This window comes from Ursus arctos, unplaced genomic scaffold (assembly GCF_023065955.2).
Source record: "Ursus arctos isolate Adak ecotype North America unplaced genomic scaffold, UrsArc2.0 scaffold_14, whole genome shotgun sequence".
Taxonomy (NCBI): Eukaryota; Metazoa; Chordata; class Mammalia; order Carnivora; family Ursidae; genus Ursus; species Ursus arctos.
The window spans coordinates 47537610-47563673 of record NW_026622808.1 but is presented as its reverse complement, the minus strand read 5'-3'; positions in this window follow the sequence as shown (position 1 = coordinate 47563673).

Sequence of the window (26064 nt, the reverse complement as noted above, 5' to 3'; positions counted from 1 at the left end):
CTCAGCCACCGCTGTCCCACTGTTCCAGGGGACGCTGTCGTCAAAGTGTAAGGACTGAGCCCAGGACAGAGCTGGGTTCCACCCAGAAGTGGGACAAGGCTCTGCCCCACGTTTTGTCATAGGATCCTAAGCAACGCTGTATGTGCCCATATTTCTAGAGCCCCCCCGCCCGCCCTTGAAAACAACTGCAGCTTTTCCATGGAACTCTCCCTTAAGGCTTACAATGCATCCATGGGATTAGGGAACAGACCCTGCCTTTCATTGGTTAGTCCCCTCCTACCCTCAGGTGCCTGCTTACAAAACTTCCTTCTCAGTGAACCATTTTTCTGTCCGAGTCTACCAATTCATACAAATAATACACCAACTAGACGCTGACCCCTATGTCAGTGAAAGCCAGCCAGACCCTGACCCCCCACGAAGATGGTGTTCCACACAGTAGGTCCACGCAAAACCTCAACTAGAAAGGGTCCAATTTGTGTGGGAGGCTCTCTGTCTGACATACTTCCTTATTACCTCACCAGTCATTTGACGTGTTTATTGTATGTGTTGCTAAGAATGAGAAAGTCACAGTACAAGAAAGTGTTATAAGTAAGAGGGCACTACAAGATGATCTAGTCCGGCCAGCTGCAGGAAGGAGAAACCTCAAACCTTATGTCCTCTGCATGGTCATAATAACCACAGCAGCAACCGTAATGACTAACAGGCATGGATTGCTTTAGAATTTATGAAGCATTTTACATACATTATTTCATTTAAATAATGAACTGAACCCGCCCGTTTGGACCCCTAGTTGTTAAATAGCAATGAGATGGAACTTAATGTTTCTAAGTAGGGAAGCTTAAAAAAAAAAAAAAACTTATTAAAAATAGCTCCAAAGGCAATTTGAACATCAAAGAGCTTTTTATGAAACAGCATTTTGATGAGTTAAGTGTAAATGAATCAGAAACATATGGATTAAATTTTATTTAAAATAAACAAGGGTTTAAAAATTAAGAGGCGAAGTAGTTTGAAAACACATCCAACTTAATCCAAAGTGTCTGAGCCCAGAAAGGGCCGAGGGCTTTGTAAACCAGGGAGGTGAAAAATGACAATTTTGTTACCTGGAGTTCTTGTCCTGGGTTCTACACGGAATAAAACTCTACAAACCTTCACTCCTAAACAAGAGGAGACCTAAAAGTTATTTCTAAATTCCCCTTTAAGTTACGAAGCTATTGTATTAGTACCAGATGACTAAAATCATGAATTAAGCCAGCCACAGATTGATAATGTCATTGAGCTTCTGTTTTTCTAACATTTTAACTCTTCTATGCAATGCTCGGTTTTCAAAGATGTTTTTGAGATTTATATCTCTTCCTCCTGGTTTCTTTTTTTAACCTCCAAATATTTATTTTGAGCTATCTCTGTTATTTTTTTCCTTCCAATGTAATAGGCAGCCCACCGACTATGAGATTTTTATTTCCATTTTATTCATCAAAATCATTGGTGGTTCACTGAGCCAGATATTTTAAGAGAATGCAACTTTAAAAATCCACCTGCTTTGGGGAGTCATAGTTGTTTCCCAGTTACAATAAGAATCCTTGGTTCTAGCTGGTCACCAAAACCGGTGAAGTTTGGGTTTGCACCAGATGATTTCCTCTTGTCGTGAGAAATGTGTACCTTACCGACAGTCCTTTGTCTTTAGTGAGCATTGCAGCTCGGCGTTATTGTGCACACGTTTCCTATGTAAAGAGATCAATGCTCCTACTCCATTGCAAACCTGAGTTTTCACGTGAAAAGATTCTCTTCTCCTGCCTTGGTGATGAAATTCCCAAAGCAATTGCCACTCTTAGTCCAGCCCCAGTAGCTACTAAAAAAGTATCACTTGATAGAGTCATGATACTTAATAGATTTCTAGGAAACGTTTTAGGCCATGTCTGGATGTCTGCAGTAAAATTGGATTGAGACAGAGATTCGTAGTACCAATTATCCTCTGCCCATCCATGTCATCCCGTCCTTAACTGGGTTCCAGAAACCAGAGCAGCCTGGGGCAAATTGTCAAATTGTCAAATTTGTCCTCGGCAATCTTCCAGCTTCTCGTATTAGTTCCACAACTCCTGTGCCCACATGCAGACCCGGGGCTCTCATTCCGATAGAGTGGAAGACATTGTACTGAAAGTCACCCAGACCCAAGTTCAAGACCCACATCTACCACTTGCTGGTAGAGGCAGTAAGAATTTGCCCACCCCCCATCCCACCACATGGCATTTCTTTATTTTCCAAGTCACTTCCTTTCCATTTTGTGTTTGACTGTCCTGGGCTTAAAGCTAGATGTGTTATCACATTAGCTCCCTTTGATGTTGTCTGTTTGGGGGGCTGTACATTCGAATGTGACATTTGTTGCCTCCAGAAGATGCCGTATTTTTGTCTTACAACCTGACGGCCTCCATCCCTACCTTAGTCTTTGCCCACATGCTTCCTCTGCCTGGAATTTGCTCCCTGAAGCTGGCCACCATTCTTGCTGCCAGGAGCCTGACAATCCTGCAGGCCCGCCTTTCCTGAGTCTCTTCCATGCAGGGCCTGGTCCGAAGTGATAGCTTGGTCCCCTCAATTCCTGTGCCCCAGCTGCGCACCCCCCCCACACACACACACTGTATCAATATTTGGTCTATGACAGTCTCATTTCCCTTTCTAAACCTGCTCTGTCAATATGGGAGCTACTGGCCATGTGTAGCATCTTAATTTTAAGTACTTAAAATTAAATAAAATTTAGAATTCAGTTCCCTGGTTGCAATAGCACCATTTTGGATGCTTACGAGCCACATGCGTCTAGTAACTGTCATATCGGATAGCGCAGACATGGCACGTTGCCATCATTGCGACAAGTCCTATTGGACAACACAGTTCTAGACGCTGTGGGATTTAGGGCCAGATCTCTGTGCTCTTTCTCTTCTGCAAACTCTCCCCTCCATCTACTACATGTACGATAGTGCCTGGTTCATGAGGTTCTATCTGCTTCTGCCAACTTCCTGTCTTTCGTGGGGCCAACTCAGTACCTTTTACAGAGTGATGATGGTAAAATCTTACCGCCGTAAGTGCCTTATACCATACTACACGCTTCACGAGGTAGGTGTTAGTAGCTTCCTTTTACAAATGAAATAAGGAAGTGACCCGCCTAGGCGTCGCAAGCATTAGGTGAAGAAATCAGGGTTTGACCCCTGGCATTTCTGACTCCAGCACCATGTAATTACGCACCGTGTTCTGGGGCAGGAGTCCTCAACTGCGGCCCTCGTGATACTTCTGGCTCTCTGAGGCCAGAGAATTCCTGGTTGCGGGGACTGCCCTGCGCCCTCAAATGTTTAGCAGCATTGCTGGCCTCCGCCTGCTAGGTGCGGGAGTATTACCTCTCCACTCCCCAACCCCAGTCTGCACAACCAGAAAAGTCTCTAGACATTGCCAAATGTCCCCTGGGGGGAGGGGGGCAACCTCATTCCTGGTTGAGAACCATTGCTCTAGACGGTCAGTTAAAGTTGGTCATACGGCTGAAGAAAGGCTCTCAAAATACTGGCTTCTTGCTTTTAACAAGTGAGAAGCAAGTTTACACCTCCTCTTTGGGGCAACCCAGTAAGAATTCTCTTAATCTGCTGTGTAATCCACCCGGCCAACTCCCCATCTGGGAAATGTTCTGCGGCTGCTTCCTCTCATGTTCAGCAGAGATAGAGCCTTGGGTTGCTGACAGCCCAGATGTTCTGCACCCCCGCATGACTCACGTTAACACCCACATACCCTGTTGCACAGGGCCGGCCGGCCAGCTTTTCCTTGAGACCACCTGGTTTAGACAAACAATCTCAGCAAACAGCACCTCTGGGGGGGGTGCGGGGGGTGGGGTTGAAGACATGTGGGAAGGAAAAAGAAAGAGCTAATATCTGGCCACTCAGTACAGCCGTCCTGAGCTGTTTGAGAAGACCCAGGGCCTGGCAAATGGATCCAAACCCCGCCAAGCCACCTGGGAATGACATTTCAATCTTTATAACAATCCCAAAATGAATAAGACAAATCAGATGGTCGTTTCAGCCCTGTCCTACCCCGCCCCTCAACTTTCTCTGCTTTTCCTTTGTTTGTTTTGTAAGTGTGCTGACTGCAGACACCCCCTAAGAAAAATATTTCTTTTTTAAAGTGTATCCCGAAGGCAGCATTTGCCCACTAGCCCTATGAGAAATGCTACAGGTAAAAGGTGGGTCACACAAGTAGGAGAAATGCTGACAGTTCTCTCCCCTTCCTGGGGTTCCCAGGGCACACTCACACGTAGAAGCTCTGAGAAGTCTCACAGCAAAGAAGTGCAGATCGCGAGCAGAATTACCCTTAGCTGGCTTACTCAAGCAAAAGGTGCCTAGGCCTGCCCAAAAGCCCTGTAGGAAGAAGCAAAGTCACAAGATAGCAAGTATGAAAATATTCTTCAATGTTGAGAGTATAAATGCAAACATCTGGTAGAACCCAGAAAGGCTGCTTTTTGCAAGGAAGCAGGAAAACTCTGAATTATGGGACCATTGGGTTCAAAACAAACTTCACGGGCTCAGAACTTAAAAAAAAAAAAAATGAAAAGATTTTTCCCCAATGAGTATATTAAGCTTTATTCTTACAAAAATAATCTGTTTGAAGAGTTTTATTTTAGGTTCAGAATTTCAGATGTTCTCCATGTCTCTTTCTTGGGCATCCAAGTCCCAACTCCAATTAAGAACTTTAGACTCAGCTCTTCAGGAGCAATAAAACCCAGAGAATGAGCAGTTATAGTTCATGCATGATGGCTGTCGTGAGGGTGACGCGTTAACTGGCAGAACCTGTCCTGAAACTGTTTCCTCTCTGCCTCCTTACCTCCCAGAGCCCTCCCGTCAAGGTTTCCAGGGGAGGCGCCATGGCGGTTCGAGGCTCAGGGAGGCCCAGGTCACAGGGCTAGTAGGTGGCAGAGCTGTCTGCCCTGCTATGATAGAAAATCTTCCCTATTACCCATGCCACCTCTCAAAATAATGACAGTGACCACAATAATAGCTCAATTCATTTTGTGCCAGTTGTTAGTGGAAGTGCTTTTTCGAGAACAGTGGTGCTAGAGACCCAAAGTTTGGGTTCCCTCTAAAATCCGCGTGTGGAACCCTAATCCCCAGTGTGATGGTATTAGGAGGTGAGGCCTTGAGGAGAGGATGAGGTCGTGAGGGTGGAGCCTTGGTGAATGGGATTAGTGTCCTTATAAAAGAGACCCCAGAGAGATCCTCCGCACTTTCCCCCACGTGAGAACATTGCAAAGACAGCCCTCTGTGATCCAGGAACCAGGTCCTCACCAGGCACCAAATCTGTGGACGCCTTCATCTTGGCCTTGCCAGTCCCCAGAACCGTGAGACAGAAACTGATGTTAGAAGCCACTCCCATAGCACTGTGTGGAAGCAGCCTGAACAGACGAACACGAGGGACTTTTATCCCGGGATCCACAGATGTCCAAAGGCTTAGTGGTTAGAAGTCTTAGTCTTTCTACTTGGATTAAATTAGATGTGATTTTTAAAATATCTGCTTAAATATTTTGATAACAATATTTTGGTATATTTGGTTTCCTTTGGAATCCTATGCATTTTAATTTATGCTTTTAAAAATATTTTTTTCTGAGAAGGGATCCACAGACTACACCAGACCGCCAAGGGGTTCAAAGCATGGGAAAGATTAAGAAGACCTAGGGGGCACCTGGCTGGCTCCGTCAGTGAAGCTGGATCTCGGGGTTGTGAGTTCGAGCCCCACATTGGGTGTAGAGATATCTTTTAAAAGAAGGCGAAGAGGAAGAGGACGGGGGAGGAGGAGTAGGAGAGGGAGGGAAAGGGGGAGGAGGAGAAGCAGAAGACCTGAGGAGCACTATATTACCCATTTTCACAGACGGGGATACTGAGGCACAGAAACACCTAAGTAATTACCCAAGGTCAGAGGGCGTATGAGGAGCAGAGCTGGGATAGGAACCCAGGTAATCTGGCTCCAGAGTGTATGCCCTTCACCGAGACCCCATGGCTGCCTCTCTGAGGCTCTATATCAGATCCTCTATGAGATTCCGGAGACCCCACGTTCTCCCCACAAGCAAGGTAGACCCTCCTCTGTGCTTCGCATAGCAGCCAGGTGTGTTCAGTGAAAGCTTCACTGGCTTCCCCTTGCACCGTCCTGCTTGCTCTGGCCTTCGCCTGCCTCTCCCAGCCCCTCTCCTTCCCTTCTCTCCCCTGCTTTCCAGCCACATGGGTCTCCTTCCTCCATCTCCCAGCCTTTGAACGTAGCCTCTCCTCTGCTGGAATGCTCCTCCTCCCCTAACTTCCTTCTCATCCTGTGATCTCCTCTTTGGTGTCACCACCTCACAGAGGGCTTCCGTGATTAACGTATCAAAGTGAGTTCCCTTGGTTTTCTTTATGTATTTTACGTAGTGATCCTTTCTCTGTTGTGAGTATTGCAAATATCTTCTCCCCATTTGGGGCTTATCTTTTCACCTTCTTTATAGAATCATTTCGTGAGCAACATGCTTAGTTTTAATGAGTCAAATTGGTCTGCTACCTGAGAGTTTGTGCTTTTTGTTCCTTGTTTTAATAAATCATTCTCTATGTCCGAGGGCAGGGAGATAAACTTTTGTGTTTCTTCCTAAAAGTTTTAAAGCTTTGCGTCTTACATTTAAGTCCTCAATGCATCTGGAATTTACTTTGAAAGCTGTGAAACAGGGATTCAATTTCTTTTTAAAGATTTTATTTATGTATTTGACAGAGAGATAGAGCCAGAGACTGTGGGGTGGGGAGGGATGGCAGAGGGAGAAGGAGAAGCAGGCTCCCTGCCGAGCAGGGAGCCCTACCTGGGGTTCGATCCCACGACCCTGGGATCATGACCCGAGCTGAAGGCAGACGCTTAACCGACTGAGCCACCCAGGGGCCCCAATTTTTTTTTTCCTGTATGGATAACATTAATTATCGAGTTGTCTGGTTTTCTCCCACTGGTCCCATGTGGACCTTTTATTTCTGTGGTCTGTTAGCCAATCCCTGGACCAACTACTCTGCTTTATTTCATATAGTCTTAACATGTGTTATGGCAAGTTGCCTTTACTAACTTTTTTCTTAAGGAGTGTCTTGCCAATTTTTGCTTTTCTATGTAAATTTTTGAAACAGCCTGTCAAGTTCAACTTTAAAAACAAACAAATAAAGAACCTGTTTGAAGATTTTCATTAGAATTACTTTATGTCTTCAACATTAATTTGAGAAGAACTGACATTTTTAAACTATTGAGTCTTTCTGTCCATAAATGGAAATTATCTGCAATTCTGTAAGTCTTTCAGTGCTTTTATTTGGGTGTTCAATGAAATGCTTTTGATTTCTAATTATCTCTATCAAATCTTTTGCATATTTCATTACATTTCTTTCTAAGCTAGGTAATTTTGCTATTTCCTATTTATTGCTATTGCAGAGAAATATCATTAATTATATTTAGAGGTATTCCACAACCTTGTTAAGTCAAGTTACTCGTGGGTTATTTTATGTGTGTTCTCTCTATACAGACATATAGATCATCAGCAGATGGTGGGAGTTTCTTCCTTTCTAATATTTATGCATTTATTTACTTTTCTTATTTTATTGCATAAGCTAGAAACTCCAAAACAAATGGTAAATAAAATACCTTTTCTTTTCTTTTCTTTTCTTTTCTTGATTTTGGTTTTAAAAGAAATGTTTTTAACATTTCAGCATGGAGTCTGACGTTCGGCTAAATGTTTATGTAGATACTGTGGGGGTTTTGTGGGGTTGTTTTTTTTTAATATTTTATTTAAGTAATCTCTACCCCCAATGTGGGGCTCGAATTCATGACCCTGAGATGAAGAGTCACATGCTTCTCCAACTGAGCCAGCCGGGCATCCCGTGTGTGTGGGGCGGGGGGGGGGGGGGTTATTAAGAAAGTTGCCTTCTAGGGGCGCCTGGGTAGCGCAGTCGTTAAGCGTCTGCCTTCGGCTCAGGGCGTGATCCCAGCGTTCCAGGATCGAGCCTCACATGGGGCTCCTCGGCTGGGAGCCTGCTTCTTCCTCTCCCACTCCCCTGTCTCTCTGTCACATAAATAAATAAAATCTTAAAAAAAAAAAAAAAGTTGCCTTCTAGTCTTAAAATTTACCATGAGTTTTACCATAAATGTTTGCTGAGATTTAATGCTTTTTCCTCATTTAACAAAGTTAATTCATTTCCTATGTTTTGTTGATGTGTGATTTAGTACACTTTCCAAGGTTGAACCAACCTTGCTCTCCTTCCTGGTTGTGATACATTATCTTTTTTTATTCATTGACGGACGTCATTTCCTTAGATTTTGCTTAGAATTGTGTGTTTATGATCTTCAGTGCCCTTGAGCTATTACTTCTCCTCTCACACTGTTTTTGTCAAATTTTGGTGTCTGGGTTTTACAAGCCTCATAAAAATGCATTGTGGTGTAGTCTCTCTTTTCCTATTTTTGAAGAGATCCTGTATAATTGAATTTGTCTGTTCCTTGAATATTTCGTAGAACTTGCCAGTAAAAGCATCTGGGTCTAGTACTTTCTTCAGGAAAAGATTTTTTAACAGAATCAGCGTCTTTGATGTTAGGATATGATAGATTACAAAAATGGCCACAATCCGTCTTTCTTCTGTTTATCTATGGCCCCTCACCAAAGAGATAGCTACATCCTCACCTTTGGAATCTGGGCTAGCCTTTGTGAATTTCTTAACCGACAGAATACAGTTCTTGCCCTGTACTGGTTTCAACCACAGGTCCCTGGAGGCTTTTCACACTTCTGCTCACTCTCTCAGAACCCCGCCTACCACATGAGCAAGCTCAGCCTAGACTAGCAGAGGGTGAGGGACCTTGTGGAGGTCAGTTCAGGTATAAATGTGTGTGAGAGAGTTCAACCTTAATTAGTAGAGATACCTACTCAACCTGCGTCTGGCCAAAGACATGTGAATAAGCCTAGCCAAGACCACAGGAACCATCCAGGTGACCCATGGATTTCTGAGCATAATAAGTACCTCTTTAAGTGACAGACTGGTAGGGTGGTTTGCAGATAACTCATGCATAGCACCACTCATATTTTTTGTTTCTTGAATCTATTTGGGTAATTTATACTTTTCTAAGAACATACCGTTTCACCTGTATTTTTAAAAGTTCTTGACATGAAATGATTCATACAAATCTTGTATTTTCATTTTTTTTCTTGCATCTATCATTTTTGCCCTTACAATTGTTTTGTTTGGCTTTTCTTTTTATTTGATCAATCTTGTAAGAGGTTGTCAGTTATATCACTTTAATAAATCAACCAATATCTACACGTGGAGATCACCTCTATTGTATATTTGTGTTATCATTCATTAGTGTCTGTCTTTTTGTTATTATGTCCCTCACTCAACTTTCTCTGGCTTTTTTCTGTTTTTCGTTTGTGTTGTTTGTGTAAGGTGTATGTCAGCGCATTTATCTTCCACCTTTCCTATTTTTAAATGTAATCATCGAAGGCTACGATGACATCATATGAAGTTGTAAAGGACACTGTTTGAATGCCCATTGTAATTTCTTCTTTGACACATGCGCCATTGAGAACTATGTTTTTAGTATCTAAATGAAGGAGGAGCTACACTTTTGTAATTAATAGCTACTTTTGTAATTAATACTTACACTTTTGTAATTAATACTTTTTATAGACAGGGCTGCGGCCAAGACCAATTTGTACTAGTTCACAAGATGTGATTGTTGGAGACTCGAGAATTTTGCACAACTATTGTTAATAAATTGATAGCCTGAAATCAGCTGTGGTGGGACTATTTACACCACAGAAATCTGGAAACATTACGAAGCAGGGTTTCGTTTTGTTTTTCCAACAGAGGTAATTTACCAGCATACTGTCGTCTGTATGATACCAATAGCTTGGAATGTGTTGATACTTGCTTTATGCCCCAGTACATGGCCAAATGTCACATATGTTGCAGGTATGCACACAAAGAAAGGTTTATTCCAGTTATTAGGAATAATATTCTGCGTCTGTTCACTCAATTTATCTTGCTAATCATGTTAAGTCTTCTATGTACTTCTTTTTTATTTCCTTTACCTATTTTTTATTTCCTTTATCTTTATCAATTATTTTTTTAAAGATTTTATTTATTTATTTATTTATTTATTTATTTATTTATTGAGAGAGAGAGAGAGAGCGCGAATGGGGGGAGGGGAGAGGGAGAGGGTGAGAGAGAATCCCAAGTAGACCTCACGCTGAGCATGGAGCCTGACGTGGGGCTCAATGTCACAACCCCGAGATCATGACCTGAGCCAAATAACGAGCCAGACACTTAACCAACTGAGCCACCCAGGTACCCCTATCAATTATTGATTAAGAAGTTTTTACTCATGGGACACCTGGGTGGCTCAGTCAGTTGGGCTTCCAACTCTTGATTTTGGCTCAGGTTATGATCTCAGGGTCATGGGATTGAGCCCCATATCAGGCTCCATACTCAGCATGGAGTCTGCTTGAGATTCTTTCACCCTCTCCCTCTGCCCCTCCCCTACTCATGTTTTTCTCTCCCTCCCCCCCCCCCCCCGCCCGGTATAAATGAATAAGTCTTTAAGAAAAAAAGAAGTTTTTACTTAGTAGAGTAGGGGACTTGTTCATTTTTCTTTGTGGTCTCGAAGCTCTTGCTTTAGGTATTTTGAAATTATATTATTGGAAGCATACATTTAGAATTGTTCTTTCTCATGAATTGAAACTTTTGTCAAAATATCATGACCCTTTTCATCCCTGGAAGCACTGTTTCCACAGGTACAGTTACCCATATTTCTTTAGGTTGGTAAATACCTGTTCTCTTTTGTCCATCTTTTCATTTTCACTCTTTTTGTATTGCTGGACTTTTTTAATGTCACCTAATAGTCTCTGATTTCTTACAGAAATGTTTGGTTTATTTTCATCTATTTGATTGTAACTACTGATGTAATTGGATTTATTTCTACAATCTTATTTTAAGCTTTCTTTTGACTGCCTTCCATTCAGACTGGGGGAGACTTCTCTAATTCCATTATGTCCTCTCCACTGTTGTTTTGTATTTTATATTGTTTCTCCTCACGTTCTTGTTAAGTTTGTTTCCTAATGTTTGTAGTGGTTTTGACTGTGAAAGTTATTTCTAGGTATTTTCCAAGACTTGGGTTGAAACCTGGTTGTGTTTCTGTATGGAGGATTAGAGATTTTCCTTCTGCCAGCCACCTCACGACCACCTCAAGTTACATTTTTGATGAAGGTCCTCTGTTTGTCGACGCCATAGACCCGACACCAAACCGGCAATTGCCTTTACCACGGGTTTATGATAAGGAATTCTCAAGGAGTTCTGTCATCTTTTTTTCTTTACCCAAAGGTTGGAGCAGTTACTATACGCCCAGTGTCCCCTCATTAGTTGGTTTTTGTTTTGTTTTGTTTTGTTTTGTTTTTAGCTCACTCACTGGGACTGTTGCCCTGTTTTCTCTGGGATTTATGTAGAGGTTTACCCATCCAATCTTACACCCTTCTTCTTGTCCCCCACACATGGCTGATTAGAACCCAGGATTCACGGACACATGGGTGGCTCAGTCGGTTAAGCATCTGCCTTTGGCTCAGGTCATGATCCCGGGGTCCTGGGATCAAGCCCGTCATCGGGCTCCCTGCTCAGCTGGGAGCCTGCTTCTCCCTCTCCTTTTGCCCCTCCCCCTGTTCGTGCTCTCTCTCTCTTTCCCAAATAAATAAATAAAATATTTTAAAAATAAAATAAAGTTTTTAAAAAACAGGATTTAAGCTGCCAGGGACAAGATTTACCCCAGGGCAAGTGCCAACTCCAGAGTTAAGTTACCTCTCCCCTGATGATTCTTGCTTTCTGATCATTTCAGGCCCCTGCAGAATTCCCGTCCTCTCCTGCCCAGGCAACCATGTGTTCTTTTGCTTGTTGTTCATTTTTTAATGTCTTACTATTTTTTAGCCAAAACCAGAAATCCCTCCCCGCTCTTCTCTTTCTCAGTCCCTTATTCATTTCCTTTATAACACACAGTGTGTCATTATTTGTTTATTTGTTTATTTTGTCTTTCTCACCATAGTGTATCATCCATGAGGGCAGCAACCCTGTTCTCTTCTTTACCATCTAACTTCAGCACGTAGCAAGCATGATGAGGCTCTCAGCGCATTTTTATTACACTTATATGTGAGCGAATGAATGAAAGCTCAGCACGCTGAGGGACTAGTATATAGTGATAAAGGGGAGGCGGGTCCTTGCGGGAAGTGCTTACCCCACACCTCATATTTAGGGGAAGGAGAAGGCGACTGCATGCGGCGGGTGTATCCGGGGGACAAAAACAATGTTCAGGCAGTCTGTGGAGCTGCCAAACAGAAGGGACCTGTGGTCCTGATCTCAGGGTGTCAGGCACCTCAGGTCTCACAGTGAGTGAGAAAAAGGGTTTTATAGGCTGTTGTCTAAAAATATTCTCTGTCTGGGGCGCCTGGGTGGCTCAGTCAGTGAAGCGTATGCCTTCAGGTCAGGTCATGGTCCCAGGGTCCTGGGATCAAGCCCCACCTCGGGCTCCCTGCTCAGCGGGGAGTCTGCTTCTCCCTCGTGCCCTCCCCCCCCATTCATTCTCTTCCTCACTCTCTCTCTCTCTCAAATAAATAAAATCTTTTTTAAAAAATAAAAATAATAAAAATATTCACTGTCTTGATACAATCTACATATTACAAGTTCGATGACCATGTTGTAAAGTGTTTTCAGCTCCTTTTATCATAATACACATTTTTTTAAAGGCTTGGTACGCCAATTTAGGTTAGTGAAGAGCTAGATGCCCCAAGGACATCATGTGCACTGTGAGAACAAAGTACTAGCAATACTGTTTACCCTTTGACCACCCTATTCCTAGTTTCTGCTCCAACAGGTTTTATTTATCTTCAGATTAAAGCAAGTCACCAGTGGACACATAGTTATTGCTTTATGGTGAAGTACAGACACGTAAGCCAGGGGCATCGGTGGATTCTGTCACCTTCGAAAAATTTATTTTTTTTATAGGCTTTGTTTTTCACTCATGGGTAACCTGAGAACATTTCAGAGCCTGAAATCCTTCCCTAAGCTAAAATAACCTGTTGAAAGTAAGTGTAAACCAAGTCTACGCTAGAAGAGCAGAGGTTTTTTATTTTTTATTTTTTTCTAAAAGTTCCTTGAGTCTGGAAACATGTCTGGTCATACTATTGCAATATGGAAAATAAATCATAATTAGATTTCATTGAGTCACAAATGACCCTGAAATTGACTAACTGTATTACATTAGAGAAATCTAAGCCTCATAAATACAGTGATTAATATGCCTACTCTAGGCTCTGTGCCATCCTTAGTCAATTATGGTGCTCCTCCACTGGGCCTCAGAATCCTTCTTAACACAGAACAACGGGAGAAGAAGCCTAAATGTCATTGCTGATGCTCGCTGAATTAAACCATCCACCCCATTTGCCATCTCGCCAACTAAGCAAATGCTAAATCCATCCCCTTAGTGTAAGTTGCGGATTTTATGTTGGTTAACTTAATACCTGGTAGTTCAAGGGTTGATTTCAGAAGTTTGGGGATACTTGCTTTCTAGGTTTCTTTTTCACAGAAATAATTTATTTTTCACTTATTCTGCCTCTATCCTACCATAACTTATTTCCTTCTCTCTCTTTATAACCATTCAAAACAAAAATAATATGTTTACAAGTTAAGGAAATTCCTAATAGCAGAGAAATGTGCAATCAGATAAATGGAACTGTCTTATTTTCCATAAAATGAACTTAGTGGCTCTCGTCCCTCCTGAGCCCAGTGGAAGGAGATAAGCTCTATAGGACAGCAGTGGAAGTTGTGATAACAATCAGCAAGTGATTTTTTTTTACCACAGTGAAGAGATTTTCCATCAGATTTCATTTGACCTTGAACGCTGTGTTAGCAATGAATAATTAATGGTACTTATTACAGTAATGTCCCCACTTAACTGACATTATCAGGGAATTAGATGCCCTAAATGAGTGAATTGGCCAGATAGGAAGACTTGCCCCCTTTTGGCACACACACACACACACACACACACACACACAAATCTTTATTGTAACCATTTCTGGTGCTTTTGTTTTTTTAATGTGTGGCAAAATTTTGTGACTTATTGACACGCTCAGAAACATAAACGTTTATTCATTCAGTAAATATATCTTAGTGCAGCCCATAATGTGCCAGGGACTATGCCAGGTGTGGGCAATGTAACCGTGAATGGAAGAGATGGAGTCCCTGTCCGTACGAAACCCATGTTTTGGTGGAGAAGAGAGATGAGCAAGGAATCATGCTAGAGTGCTAGAACAAGAGCAGGGAAGACTTACGAACTACACTGGACTGAGTGGCAAAATAGTTGAACTCGACTTGGCTGAGTTCTCCAGGACCGTCTGCTGCTAAATGGCATCTGATGGCTGCGTCTTGAGTTCTTGTGATTGATCCTGGTAATATATCTCCTTTAAATTCAGTGGTAGTTTCTCGCTGCTTGTAAGTATGTGGTGCTGCTCCTACTCTTTTTTTTTTTTAAGATTTTATTTATTTGACAGAGATAGAGACAGCCAGCGAGAGGGGGAACACAAGCAGGGGGAGTGGGAGAGGAAGAAGCAGGCTCATGGTGGAGAAGCCTGATGTGGGGCTCGATCCCAGAACCCCAGGCTCACGCCCTGAGCCAAAGGCAGACACTTAACGACTGAGCCACCCAGGCACCCCATGCTCCTACTCTTTTTTTGTACCACAATAATGTACGTAAAACGGTTAAACGAAGGATGGCAAATGCGTAGCATACTAGTTATCTATTGTTGTTTAACAAACTACTCCAAAACTTACCAGCGGAAAAGAACACCCATCTACTATCCTACACTTCATGTGGGTTGGGAATCCAGCAAGCTCGGCTGGATCCTCTATGTCAGGCTCTCTGACATGGCTACGTCCCCTCAAGGTGTCAGCCAGGCTGGGGTCTCATCTGAAGGCAGGACTCCGTTCCTCAGGGAATGTGGGACTGAGAGCATGTGCTTCTTGCCAGCTCTAGTCTGAGGCCACTCTCAGTTCCGTGTTACGTGAGCCTCTCCGAAAAGGCAGCTTGCTTCATGAAAGCCATTGAGAGAGAAAGAATGTATTAGCAAGGGGGAAGTCACAATCTTTTCAAACCTAATCACAGAAGCAACGTTGTTTCACTTCTACTGTATTCTCTTGATTCCAAGCAAGTCACTAGGTCCTGCCTACACTCAAAGGGAAGAATACCAGCAAGGGGATTACTGGGGGCCACTATAGAGGCTGCTCACCCTCATATACCAAGAATATGATCATCATTCTTCCCAGGGCCGTAGCAAACCTCACTGACCACTCATGGCATTCTCAACCCCTGAGCCCCAAAATGGTTTCAAAAGCATACTTAATGGAGGACTCCAAGAGGCCCATTACTAATCAGTTGGTGAGATAAGGCCAATTTTCCTTCCCTTACTTAAACAAAAACCATTCCAAGTAATTGTTATGGGGAAAGTATGCAGGCCAAGAATCTGGACAGAGATGGGAGTGCTAGTTAGAGCCCATCTACAGCGTGACACAACAATAGCCATCATCTGTCAGGTCAATGGGAAGGAAGCAAAGCCTGTAGCAGAAATTGACTAATAGAGACTTAAAGACAAATATTTCACAGTAAGGACCTTGAATTGGGAAATACGTATCACAGCAGGCAAGAGCTCAAATGAGATCAGATCATATTATGGTTGGACACACACAAGAAGAATCTGGTCCTGACCAGGACAGAGGTTATCCCCTTGGCTATACTGAATAAGAGTCATCATCATTTTTCTCAATGAAAAATACCAAAGATGAACATCAGACACCGTGGCCTAGCCTCATGTCTCTTTCTTATGCCTGTCTCAGATTTGGGGGTTTCCCACTCTATCTATGGTAGTGTTACTCAACCTTCCTTCACAAACCCTCCCTTTGCATAAACATAAAAATCTCATTATCCATCTGCAAAGGAATGTCTCTGCTCCCTTCTTTGACAATCACTCACATGTCTCTCCGTATTTTATTCCCATTACAAAGTGAGGACCTCCTCATTCTTCAAGAATCTTTTTGTTTGCTCACACCAGCTCTGGACTCCTTAAACTTCATCTCTGTCTGTGGGGCTTCCAAAAAAAATTAGTGATTTTCAAACAAGGGGATCACAGCCCCCCACGAGAATTTTAAAAAGAAATTAAAGATTTTGTTTATTTATTTGACAGAGAGAGCGCGCACAAGCAGGGGGAGGGGCAGGCAGAGGGCTAACAGACTGAGCCACCCACGTGCCCCTAGAATTTTTTAATGTTTTATTTTTTAAAGTTTCAAACATTCAGAAAAACTTCAGTAATTGTACAGTGAGTTCCTGCAAACTCTTCACTCAGACTCTTCATATTTCCCTTATTATCCTAATATGTATACTTATATTTGTTTTCCTGAACCATTTAAAAGTAACTTGCAGAGGGGTGCCTAGGTGGCTCAGTTGGTTAAGTGTCCGACTCGATTTCGGCTCAGGTCATGATTTCGGGGCTGTGGGATTGAGTCCCACAATGGGCTCTGTGCTCAGTGCGGACTCTGCTTGAGATTTTCTCTCTCCCTCTGTCCCTCCCCTAGTTTGCTCTCTCTTTCTCAAATAAATAAATAAAATCTTTAAAAAAATTTTTTTTAATTAAAGTAACTAGCAGAGATGATACCCCATTACAATGCCCTTAATATTCCAGGATATGTTTCCCAAAACCAAAGGTCCTTACCTACGTAGCCATAGTACAGCCATGACACAATAAATAATAGCTTCTAATCTGTACATTTCCCTAGCATTTCACTAATGATCCCAATAAGTGTACTAATGATCCCAATAAGGTACTTCATAGGTCAGATCCAATCCCAGTCCCATGTGGCATTTAGCTGTCAAGCCCTTTCAGGTCCCTTCCTTGTAGAACATCCCTCAATTTGGGTTTATCTAAATGTTTCCCCATGATTGGATTCAGGTTTTGCTTTTGAGGGAGAGCTATCAAGAGAGATGATGGTATGTTTTCCTCAGTGCCTGCTCTCGGTGGGTACCTAGATATAGTGTCTGTCCATACATAGTGTCTGCCAGTTTCTCCACTGTAAAGCTGATTTATAAGTAGTTTGTACTTAGGAATTAATGAATCATTCATTCATGCTTTGCAGGGAGACACCTTGAGACTCTATAACCACCCTGTTCCTCTTCAGACTTTCGCCTTCCCCCCAGCACTTCTCCCCCCCGTTGATGATTCCTGTCTGAATCTGTTATTACTCTGATAGCTTTGCCACAAAGAATTTTTAAGGGTGACTTTGGCATGAATGGTTTTAAAGGAATCATTTCCAGATTGTCACCTCCTCTCTAGATGATGCTCGAACTGCTGTCTGAGAACAGGCCTGCGGCGTTCTGGTTCTGTTCTAGGGCCTCCAACTGCATAACTTCAGGGCCCGCTTCCTGCAGGCTGCCCGGGACACAAAGGGAAGGGCGCCCCCGGGGTGGTGCCTCAGGCCTCCGCTGGTCCCCTCTCTCACTTCCCTTTCCCAGCTGCCTGCTTCCCCTTTTACAAAAGAAAGGCCCACGTCTCACCCATCCAGAAGCTTACTGTGGAGCAGTCCCCCAGGCTAAAAACAATCCAGGATTCCAAACAAAGGAGTGATTCAGAATCTAGCTGTTAGTGTTGAGAAAGTGAATGATTCTAATGATTGGGTTACAAATCCTTTTCAACTCTTTGCTTTCAACAAAATTGAAGAAGGATCTGATGGAGTTGTCAGTTAGTAGATCATTAAAAATAATTTTTGATGATAGATCACCATACGATTTTTGGCAAATACCCCAGAAGAGTTTGAAGAATTGAGTGATGGTGCCATAAGGAAACTCTTTCCTTCCCACTACTTATGTGAACCAAGTTTTGCAGTACTTACAAGGATGATTCAAAGGGAAAAAAAGAGAGTAAAACTGATGCTGAACCCTGTCTCATTTGAACTATGAGAAATATCCAGAAGTTAATAAGAGGGAAAAGTCCCATTCATCTCATTTAAGATACATACTTCCACTAAAATTTTACTTCCCATGTTTTATAATAATTTATCCAAACTTATAATGTATTTGTTGTTTCGAGCAATTAAGTACAAATGCGAATAATCGTAATGGGACAATTCAACACAGAAGAAATTGTTTAACATTTACAGCATCAAATTCACTGAAAATATTAAAGATTTCAAAGTTTAACTTTGTACAGAAAGTTGATCCAGAAAATTGTGACAAGAGTGATCAATAAAAAGCCTTTCCAGCGTTAAAATACATTACATTGTAGTAAATTCGTGCAGGAACTGAAATGGAAAGAGAAGAAGGAGCGAAGTGTCAAATCTAGCATCAAGACTAAAGTGCTAGAAATTGTACAACTCTATAACCTTATGACGAAATATTGTAGCCCTCCATTTTAAAATGTAAGGAATAAATAATTTTTCAAAAACATTGTGGAAACCACATGAGCGACAGAGTTGGAAGAACGGGAGTTCTCTGAGGCTTTGCCTCCTGTTTTCTCTGGCAAACATTCTGCTTCCCATCTAGGGTCCATCTCCACCTTGCTCTGGGAGCCCCACTCACCCATCACACTCGCCCAACCCCCGCCCCATTGTTGCCTCACCCCCAAGTCAAAGACCAGCTCGCCCCTTGGTGGGAGAGGCTCCGGATCATCTCCATAGCTTCTCAAATTAAAGACTGTCCTCTGAGTATTGCATTTATTTTACCTAGACCCTTAGAGCACATGGCCTCTGTCTGAGCATAGTCAAGATCTCATAACCAAAGAGGAAAAACTTGCCCTTGGGGCAGGTGCCCAATGGTCACGACTCTGAAGGAGGGTCACCTCACTCGAGGCATGCGCACCGTATCAGGCCAGCTGCCTCGTGAGTAAAGCGCAGTAAGAGTCCTCGAAAGAAGGCCATCAATAGGAATTCGTAAACGGCAGGATATCCTTGGTAACCTGCAAATTCCTGGGCCTTGCCAAGAGGATAATCTAATTTGGTGAGTGTGGGAGAAGGCCCAACACACCAAGTACAGGCCCCGTCGGGTGACTTTGTTGAGTTTTGTCCTTGAACCATACCTTGACCACCACTGCCTGAGTGCGATCTTCCATCCCGCCTGAAGCTCCTAAAATCCGTTCCTTCGTTTCCATTCAGGTACTTGAAATTCCAGAGGGTTCAAATGGACTCATAAATCAGCTGAAGGTAAGTGAGCTGTCAATGCACAGCATTTTTATTTTTGTAGTTTATTCCAGCCTGATTACTTACGTCAAATGACTCTATGTATTATACCGAAAATATTACTTTTAATGGGAAGTCTAGTCAAGCACAAAGACAATAATTATTGAAGTTTAATTGAATTTTTAAATATTTAAGCTCCAGAAGAGATACATGAATGGGGAAAATGAACTTACAGAAGAAGAGATATAAATGATAAGCGTATTTTAATTGATGCTTTCTAATGAAATATAAAAGTATTACATGATAAAATGTAACAATATGGTGAAATTCTATGGTGAGGATGTGGTAAAAAGAATATGAATGAGATTAGGACTACAATTAATTTGTCTGTACCTGCAAACAATACTTTCAAATTCTGTACTCGTTTAGCCAGTCATGCCAGTTCTATAAATCTAGTTACAGGAAATGCAAAGTTAAAGTCAAATTTGTTCACTAATTGCATACTAGTTAATTGTAGAATGATAGTAGCAATAAGGAGAAAACAAGTGGTACAGGGATTGGAGGAAATTCACCGGCAGAATAACACACAGTTCTTTCAAATGTAACTGTCAAAACACATTTAATGTTGACAGACAATGTTCAGGACAGAATATAAAGGGATCAAAGTGGGTTAAAGAGAAGGAAGGGAGGAGGAGGGAGGGAGGAAGCAGGGGAAGGGAGAGAATGAATCTCAAACACATAGAAGTAAGAAAACAATAGGCTACCGTGATGGTAAAATTAAGGGTAACTTTTATTTTCTTATTTACATTTTCTTTAGCTTTGGAATTTTTTGCAACGCATGCATCAGTTTTATAATTCAAAACAGTATTGCTTTAAAAACTGTATTAAGTATGTATCCCAACTTCTGAATTGCTGGTTTTGAGGAAAACCAGATTACATGGTCCACCTGTGGCATATTTGCACAGAGTGCCATAGACCTAGTCCATTCCCCTGTGCCCCCCAGTCTATGGACAGCAGCTTCACCTCGAGTTAGACCTACAGGCTGGTGTCTCTTTCTCTCTCTCTCTCTCTCTCTCTCTCTCTCACACACACACACACACACACACTCACACACATGCACACGCACACGCACACACACACAATCAGACAAGGATATTCCAGGACGTCCCCCGAGAGCCTACTTCCTTTCCTTTATTCTGAATAATTTAAATGGAACTGAAGGAAGCTATTCTTTTCCATGGGCTGATATTAAGGGGTTGAGAGAACCAGGTAATGAGTTCCTTTCATTTATCAGTATGATCATGATTAAATGTCCTCTCTTACATTATTCATTCATTCGACAAATAGTTTTGAGTGCCTGTTAGCCACTCAAATAGCCACTCTGGTGGAGACGAAGTGGTATTCTTTCATTCGTCTGTGTAGTCAGTCAGTAAATCATGTTTCCGACAGTATTTACCCAGTGTTCAGTGACAGACGTTGCTCAAGACGTTGCAAAAACAGTAGAAAACTAGGGGAGCCATAGTCCCTGCCCTCAAGGAGCTCGCGGGCCAGGAGGAGAGAGAGACAATTGAACCCATAAAAATCATGACAGGGTAGCGCTTGGTTTCGGCTCAGGTCATGATCTCGAGGTCCTGGGATCGAGTCCCCCGTGGGGCTCCCTGCACAACGTTGGAGTCTGCTTAAGATTCTCTCTCTCCCTCTTCCTCTGCCCCTCCTGCTTGTGCTGTCTCTCTCTCTCTCTCTCTCTCTCTCTCTCCCTCTCTCTCTCAAATAAATAAATAAAATCTTTAAAAAAAAAACTCCTGACAGTTTGCAGCGTGTGCCAGGCAGGAACACAGTGTTGCAACAGAGGCTGGCAGTGGTACCTGACCAGATGAGGTGGCCAGGGAACGCCAGTCGAAGCGGGGATCTGGAGAATGAGTAGGAGAGCAAGTCTGGCTGAGGAGTGCTGAGGAGCTATAGCTTTTTACTCTCCAGAGATTTTGAGGGCCTGTGAAGTAGGAGGCATGGTTCTGGACAGTGGGTTGGGAAGGGATGAGGGGGGAATAAGGGATGATCCCTCATCTCTACTATGACCTCAGACACAAGAGGGGTTGACAGACACATATGTAAGTCATCACATAATCTCCTCAATATGTGAGAGTCAGAAAAGTCTTCCCAGCCAAGGTGAGTCCAAAAATTAATTTTTTCCTTCATTGTGATTGTTTCATGTAGTGTTTGAATAGGTAAGTATATTCATATATCAAAAAGATTACAAAAGTAAAAAAGGGCTTATGGTGAAAATTCTCTCTCCCAACCTCTACCCTTCACACCCAGCCAATGCCCCTCCACAGAGAAAACCAATGTCGCTGGTTTCTTCTGGATCCTTTCAGAGATGGTCCATGTTAATCCAAATACATGAGTGTGTTTTGGGTTCTTCGTTTTTCCTTTTTATCATGTGAGGATCTGAGCTGAATCTTCAAGTATGAATTTTCCAGAGAAGGGGATTTGGACAATGGAAGAAAGAATATGGCAATGAAAGGCAAGAGAAAACATATGTCTCAAAGAGACAGATTAGGTGCATAGGACAAGCTCTTCTGTGTTGCGGAAATATGAAGTGTGAGGCAGGAGGGCGGGGGAGCCCGATCATGGCAAGATCTGACTGCCACGCTGCGAGGCAGAGATGTAATCTGGCTGGTAGCAGGACTCCAACAAAGACTTTTAAGTACAAGAGTAAAATGTGCTAATTGGTGTTTTAGGATGATCGTTCTAGCAGCTGGTAGATGATAGACATCCAAGGGAGCCTTGTTCACCAAATGGAAACATTGAGCTGCTTTCCTTCAGCCAGAGTGAGCCAGGAACAGTTTTCAAATAGATGTCTGGCAGGGTCAGAGGTTGTATTAGGCAGGTCCATCTATCAGCAATGTGCTGTCCCGAAATTCAGAACAGAGTTAGAATAAGAAGAACTGAGAGAAAATCAAGTGAGAATCTGGTTGAACACCAACCCTCAGCAGAAATGTGGGCCTTTCCTCGACTTTTTAACTTTAAGGAAGAAATCTGTATTAGTTACCTATTGCTGTGTAACAAATTACCCCAAAACGTGGTGGCTTAAAACAACCCACCCAGCTGGCGCAGGTCAGGAATCTCAGTTGGGTTCTCTGCTTCAGGGTCACTCACGAGCTAGAATCAAGATGTCAGTCAGGACTAGAGGTTCATCTGAGATCTTGACTGGGGAAGGATCTGCTTCCATGTTGTTGGTGGCTTCACTGAGGATTGTTGGGTGTTAATTCCTTGACATCTAGGTCTCTCCCAACGGCAGGGAGCTTGTTTCATGAAAACGAACAAGTCGGAATAGCAGTAAGAGAATCTGCTAGCATGAGTTAGACATGTTTGCAATCTCATCTCAGAAGTGACATCTCATCACCTGTGCCGTTTCTCTTGGTTAGCAGAAAGTAACTAGGTTCGGTCCATACTCAGCGGAGGGCAGGGGATTACACAAGGCATGAATCCAAAGAGGCAGGATTGTTGGGGCTGATTTAGAAACCGCCTACCAGGGAAGCTTAATGAGAACTGTTCCTGTGAGTATTAGGAGATAGGACAAGGTCTGGGGGGATAAAGCCAGTATTGTTCCTCGTGCATGGTCTAGTCAGGAAATCATTTTGCTCTCCCCTGGCCTGCTGATTATCACCCTCCTTACAATCACCGCCATGCCGCGTTCATGTTTGTCCACTGCCCCTGATGACAACGCGCCACCCTCTGGAAATCAGAGCATCTGGGAACATTTATATGCGCGCTGGGTTGGGCTGCATCTCCCTGCTGGCGTCGGACACTTATGAAAGTTTCCTCACTCCCGCCTGTCACACATACTTATGACATCAACCCACTAAAAGAAACACCTTTAACAGTGAAGATCAATCCTTAACGCATCCCTGACTTCTCAAACAGAGCAGGCTGGTTAGTTTGGGAAAGTAGAGCTTTATCAATCATAGTGGTAGACAACAGCCTTAGAGCGAGCAACTCAGGGAATGCCCAGGGGAACTTAGAGCCTGGAATGCAGGCGGTGTAAGCTGCCACTCCAAACCAAACAGACATCAGGGAAATAGAAATTACAACAGCCAACACTGTACGTATGACTGGGATAAGAGCCTGACCCTCGTTGTCTTGTTTTGGTTCACTAACTGGGCAAGGTCATTGCTGTTATCCCCGTTTGACAGAGGAGGGACCTGAGGCCCAGAGAGGTTAACTAGTTTGCCTGCACTCATAGCTAAGAAGTAACAATACCAGGATTCAAACAGTTAGTTTGGTTCCCTGCATTCTTAAATTGGGAACCAGCAATAATTCATCGTTATGAACAGTCATGTTTTGCCCTGAATTACAGGGCAGCCTCATCAGCTGAGGATAATTGGGGGGGGGGGGGTGGAGCAGGCATCACCTAGAATAAATCAACTTAAAATGGGAATCAAAATATAAGTGTAAATAATGGAGGGAAAAAACTTTTATTAGGACTAGATCTTTAGGGGCACCTGTGCGGTGCAGGTGGTTAAGCATCCGACTCTTGGTTTCGGTTCAGGTCATGATCTCAGGGTCATGAGATCGAGCCCTGCATCAGGCTCCATGCTGAGCACAGAGTCTGCTTGAGACTCTCTCCCCCTCCCTCTGCCCCTCCCCCCAATAAATAAATAAATCTTAAAAAAAAAAAACTAGATCTTTTAAAAAAATTTTTAATAAAGAAGAAAAGTTTTTTTTTTAAGGTTAAGTCAGGAGTCAGCAAACTTTTTCTGTAAAGGGCCAGATAGTAAATATTTTTTGCTTTGTGGTCACTAAAATCTCTGCTGTAGCTACGGAAGTCTCCGAGTATGATATCGGAGCTGCCATGGACAGGAAGTAAATGACTGAGCATAGCTGGTTCCAATAGAGATTTATTTACAGAATCCTGTGGCTGGCTAGATTTGGCCATTGAGCTGTAGCTGGCCACCCTTAATTAGGTCTTAATTGTAAGGGATACTAATTCTCGGAAAAAGTAAGACTCGTATGGGTTTTTTACGTAATATTTCTGACAAAATGTGTGCTAACCCAATCCCATGTCATCCCTCCCTATTTGGCTTCAGCAGTTTTATCAATAAGAGTCAACTGTGCAAAACTAGGCTTTATCACTTTTCTCAGGGTGTGCCTCTATCTTTTGAGAGCCAAATAGTTCTCTTTTGAAACTCCTATAACGTCATCCTTCTGGATTTTCTCTTCTTCAGGTGTAAATTTATCTAACTGTGCTAGATCCCTGTTTCCGTGTAACTGAAATAGTTCTCCAGTGTCTTTTCATCAACTATGTGAAATCCTGTACCATTTGTAAGATTTCCTGTTCATTTTCAAGTTGGTTTTCACAGAAATTGTTTGTTTGCTGGGTGGGCATCCAGTGGACAGCAAGACTGGGAAACCAGCTAAGACTGGGATCTGCTGAGCAAAGATGCTAAACAAGGAAGAATTTGAGTAAGAACTTTGAAATAGTCATGTCATTGGTGAATATTTTCCATGTTACTGCAATCCCAGCTTCCCTTCACAGCTGCTACCTACAGGTTCTCAAATAACTAATATGCAGGTAATAAAGATCTTCCCGTATGATTTATCCACCATTTTTATGCACACATTACGCTCTTGCATTCAGTTTTTCTGTTATGCCGCCATTTATTGCGCATCTACCTTGTAACAAGTCACTTTACTTATACAAATGTCCCTCTCTATTCAAACTCTTACTAGCTAAGCTCAGTAACATTGACACAAATCTTCCTATAAAATCTTTGTTACTTAAAAGTCAGCTGTTGAATAGTTTCAGAAAACGCTATATTCCTTATGATAGAAATTCACTCCTTTGGTCTCATAAACCAATTCATCTTTGACTAGGAAGGGATACGTTTGGTTTTTTACGGTTTCTGCTAGCAACTGTGAGAAGTGTTTTACTGCCCCTGTCTTTCAGATCCGGAGATCCTAAGAGAGCAAATAATTTGCCCCGGTTTTCCTTGCCAGTCAGCAGTGAAGTGAAATTCAGAGTCAAGTGTCATTGGCTCCAGAGCCCATGATCGTTCTTTCACGTGCCTTTCAAACATGGAATTCACATTGATGAAAAGCCCTTCTATTTTTCTCCCACAAAGTCAAAGCCACAGATTCCTAAGTTCCTTAAATCACACTTTAATTAATAATGCTGATTTTACATCACAAGCGGTAACACTGCCATTTTTTTAAAATCCCACCATGGGGGTGCCTGGGCGGCTCAGTTCTTGCTCAGTTGGGCGTCAGGCTCTTGATTTCAGCTCAGGTCGTGATCTCTGGGTGGTGAGATGGGGCTCTACATCTGGCTCCGCGCTCAGCAGGGAATCCTCTCTCCTTCTCCCTCTTCCTCTGTCCCTCCTCCCTTTGCTCGCAAGCTCTCTCTTTTCTCTCTCTCTCAAGCTCTCTTTCTCCCAGATAAATAAATCTCTAAATCCCCCCATAAATCTGAGTGTTAAAAGAAATGCACTTAAAATGCAATTGCTCTATTGATCGCACTGGTTCTCAAACTGGGGTGACGGCACAGCAACATTAGCATCACCTGGAAATGGGGAAGGAATGCAGATCTCGAGCCCTACCCTCAATAAACTGAATCAGAAACTGTGAGAATAGGGCCCATTGATCTGTATTTTAACAAATCCTCTGGGTGATTCTAATGCACAAAGTTGAGAACCACTGAACTGTAGGATTAACAACAATGGTCTCTGGTGATTGTTTTAATAGGAACTAGAACGTACACAGATGCCAAAAGTCCAGATGACTTTGTGACTGTCATAAAACTCTGGTTAATGCTCTT